The sequence below is a fragment of the Rhagoletis zephyria genome, unplaced genomic scaffold (assembly GCF_001687245.7).
Source record: "Rhagoletis zephyria isolate East Lansing unplaced genomic scaffold, Rhagoletis_zephyria_1.1 Rzeph_scaffold_10797, whole genome shotgun sequence".
NCBI classification, from domain to species: Eukaryota; Metazoa; Arthropoda; class Insecta; order Diptera; family Tephritidae; genus Rhagoletis; species Rhagoletis zephyria.
In genome coordinates this window covers 16,367-20,458 of record NW_016167874.1, presented here as the reverse complement: position 1 = coordinate 20,458, position 4,092 = coordinate 16,367, and the positions used below count along the sequence as shown (strand labels likewise).

At 32.3% G+C, this 4,092-nt stretch overlaps 1 long non-coding RNA gene across 1 annotated transcript; it reads right to left on the bottom strand.

Annotated features, from left to right (window-relative positions):
• Nucleotides 1-2,035: 2,035 nt before the first annotated feature.
• Nucleotides 2,036-4,085, bottom strand: LOC108376669 (uncharacterized). The gene is made up of 4 exons (XR_001849272.1): nucleotides 2,925-4,085; nucleotides 2,532-2,864; nucleotides 2,317-2,461; nucleotides 2,036-2,268 (listed from the first exon to the last, which is right to left on the bottom strand). It is a non-coding gene; the product is annotated as an uncharacterized LOC108376669 (long non-coding RNA).
• Between the last annotated feature and the right edge of the window lie 7 nt (nucleotides 4,086-4,092).

The following is a 4,092-nucleotide window of genomic DNA, read 5'->3' as shown; positions in this document are numbered from 1 at the left end:
AATAATAATAAAACTAGCATTAAAATCAGTCTTGAAAATATATGCAAATTAAAATTAAATCCAAATGTACAAAATGTGCATCCAGTGATTTCTTTTAAAATATTAACAAAATTTTTCATGTTAAATGGTTTTCGTGAACTTTTTATTTATATCTGCGAGTGAAATAATAGCAGCAAACTTCAAAATTATGTTTTCCACTTATGTGTTTATTGATTTTTAATAATTTTCTTTGTTTTTGTTATTATTTGGCCTTATAACAATTATATTCAACAATTTTTATTGAGCTCGAGGCCGTTTTATAATGAAAATTTATTGTGGAAAAGCAACAATAATTTGCATGACAAACAAAACCGACTTCAAAAACAAAACCGACTTCAATTCTCATATAAAAATTTAAGATTATCGTTAATTTCTTCATGACTTATCACTAAAGAAAATTAATATGGGACCACCCTTGAGATAGGTGGTATCCGATAAAAAAGAGTTATCGAAATCGGTTAACGTGGTGCAAAGTTATGCGGTAACGTACATAAAAAAAAAGAAATATTTCGAATAAAGAAATATGTAAATATGTACCTATATACAGTCACTCACAGAAGTATTCGTAATTTATTTTTTTCACAATGTTCCAAATGTTTTCCATCATAAATCTTTTTCGCTAATTTTCATTTAAAATATAGCTCATTCCATACAAAAAACCATATAAATGATTCTTGCAAACTTTGTACAAAAAATTGATTTTGTTCATGCCATGGAAACAAATGCGCAACACTCTCGACAAAAAAAATTCTAAAAAATCAGCGGTAATTTTTAGCTGCTTGAAACTTGCACTTTATCATACTAAAATTTAACGGGCTACAAAACTGCTTACTGAAAATTTTTCTAAAAATTCTGAATAAAAAGTTTGAAATTTTTATGAAATTTTTTTAAATTTGATTCATTTGTATGAATTTTGTACAGGGTTTGCAAGAATCACTTATATGGTTTTTCGTATAGAATGAGCTATATTTTAAATGAAAATTAGCGAAAAAGATTTATGATGGAAAACATTTGGAATATTGTGAAAAAGCTAAATTACGAATACTTCTGTGGGTGACTGTACATACTTATATGATATTTACATTTTTAATAAACGATGTATACGCATTTCATTGAAAACATTAATTATTCAATTCCTTTAAATTCAAGGTAAATTCATTTCCTGTAAAATAGAAAAATAGACTTATCACCTTTTAACTTACAGTCTTCTATATTTGTTTTACGCCCTATTGGAAAATTATAATCGGACCACATATTGGCAAGTTTTAACAAACTATTTGTTTTTTTGTTTTTAATTTATATTACTTTTTTTAAATGGTGTAATCTGTAACTAAAACAGTATAAATTCAAGTTTCAAATTTTATGGAATATTTAAGCAAAACTCAACAAACCTTCGTAAAAACTTCAAGTTTTTTATCAGCATAATATAAAAATAAAGTGTGCAGTTTGGTAGTCCATTAAATTTTAGTACAGTAAAGTGCAAGTTTGATGTTGCTGAAAAATAACTTGATTTTTGATATTTTTTGGTGTTGTGCATTTTTTTCTATACGAAAAAATTATAGAACGTACTTTGTATGGAAGAAAATTCACAACACCACCAGAAAAAAATATCAAAAATCAAGGGATTTTTCAGCAACATCAAACTTGCACTTTACTGTACTAAAATTTAATGGACTACAAAACTGCACACTTTATTTTTATATTATGCTGATAAAAAACTTGAAGTTTTTACGAAGGGATTACACCATTTAAAAAAGTAATATAAATTAAAAACAAATAGTTCGTTAAAACTTGTCAATATGTGGTCAGGCTATAATTTGGGTATATATTTGAAATTTTGATCGCAGTCTAAAGGAGAAAAATGATTAAGTAACTAGAAGTAATTAAGAAAAAAAGATAGCTATTAATCTATCTTGGATTCGTTTCGCAGCGGAAGATGACGAATTAGAGTTATCAAGAAGTCTGTCTGCCCCACTTTCGGTTGCAGAAGTTTTAATGTTCGTTCGTTTGCTGCTCTCCCAAACGAATATTATGCAGCAAACCCGGGATCGTACAAAAGAACCCTTTGTTGCGAAAGACATCGCCAAGTTCCTTTGAGGACGCCGAAAAGTCTTTCGATGGGATTCCTAGCCTTGCATAGCGCTTCATTATAGCGAAATTTAGGAGACCCCTCCGGTTGGTTTGGTAACGGCGTCATAAGCCACGGCTCTAGGGGGTATCCAGAATCACCTGGAAAAATTTTTTTAGAGTTACACTTTAACATTTATTAAGCGTTACCTATTAAAAACAAGTTGTGGTTCCCATTCTCGTACGAACGCTGCATCACTCTCCGCACTGCAGAGGAGCTCCAAATGTAGGAGTCATGTCATGCTCCCAGATGTTTCGCATTCACGTTTAAAATTTTCAAGTTCGGGTCGCATATCTATTGTAGAATATACATATGTAGCAGTGGTAATTATGCAATAATCTTCTTTTCATAACAATTTGCTTACCATTCATACATTTAATGAGTGGTATCCATGATGGTTGACGTACGCCTCCTCATTATTTTTCGGAGCCAAAATAGAAATATGGGTACAATCGATCGCCCCAATAGTTCCCCCCACAAAAGGCGCAGCTGCTGAGGAAAATACTTCTTTGGCAGCTTGGCGTTCCATTTGTGTCATAGGAAACTTGACTTCCGTTAAAAACAAGTGGTTGTTAATTGCCTCTGTCACACGATGAGTACAACGGCTTATGGATGACTGGCTCATCGAAATGCCCCACCGCTCTCCTACAGGGCGTTGATAGCACCCAGTGGCATAAAAGCGCAAAGTAGACAGAACCTTCGAAAATACAAGAGAAGTTATAAAAAGTACACTAAGCTTAAAGATCTAGTGCCTCACCTGCTTTTCGGCGGATATGGCAGTTACTCTCGAGCCTTTTATATACACTTCCAACCGTTGAACCAGATCGGCTGCCAAGTTGGGTCCTAGCCGGTATAATTTCCGGAACTCTGTTGGTGGCAATTCAAACGGATTGTCCGCACTCCGCAACATACGCCGATCCACCCTCAATGCGTTAAACTGCTGCTGACTACGCGACAAACTATAAGCGAGGTACTCAAATGACATTTTTTCACTTAATTTTTTATTTTAGCGCTTTCGAATTATTTATGTTTTTTGTAACAACACCAAACTAGACGTTGTCAAATTAGCGGCCGTTGTTATCGTTGCCGACAACAGCTGATTTTGCGCTAACGAATGTTGTTAAGGAAACGTTTAATGAATAGCTATATTGATAAAATTGTCGTTTAATTGCTTTAACAATAAAAAGAGTTGTTAAAATAGCGTAGTGAATCGCACTACAGATTTTCTTTTGCGCGCAAACTTAGTGGCGTTTGAATTTTTAGTATGGTAGAAAATTTACCTATTTTCTATTGGGTTACACAGGTCTGCGAAATCTAATTTTTCCCCTTTCTAATAATTATGTTATTTTTTTAAATATCTAGGTATGATGTTAAATTAAAGTACATCTTTGGTTCTCTTCCAGCCCTCCGAGATTTATTTTTATTGATAACATGTACTTAGATGTTAGAATTTTAGGAATTTGCATGAAAAGCCAAAAATTAATTAATTTAGAATAAAATTTGTACTTACAAACCAATAGTATTAGTAATAATACTCATAATGAGACTAAGTTAATCAGAAGGACTTATGTAATTTCGAAGTTAACGCTAGTAATGCGCGGTAGCTAAGAAAAATTATAAAAGTTATTTTCTTGAAAAATTTTCGTGATGCAATTTTTTATTATCTTTTTAATAGCGTAGTACCTATACGTACCTAAATAGCTAATTAGTTTTTTAAGAGGAAAACCACACAAGTCCTGTGTTATTTTTAACCGACTTCACAAAAAGGAGGAGGATCGTCGAAATATTTCTTTTTTTTTATGTACGTTACCGCATAACTTTGCACCACGTTAACCGATTTCGATAACTCTTTTTTATCGGATACCACCTATCTCAAGGGTGGTCCCATATTAATTTTCTTTAGATCCGATAATTGGATCATGAAA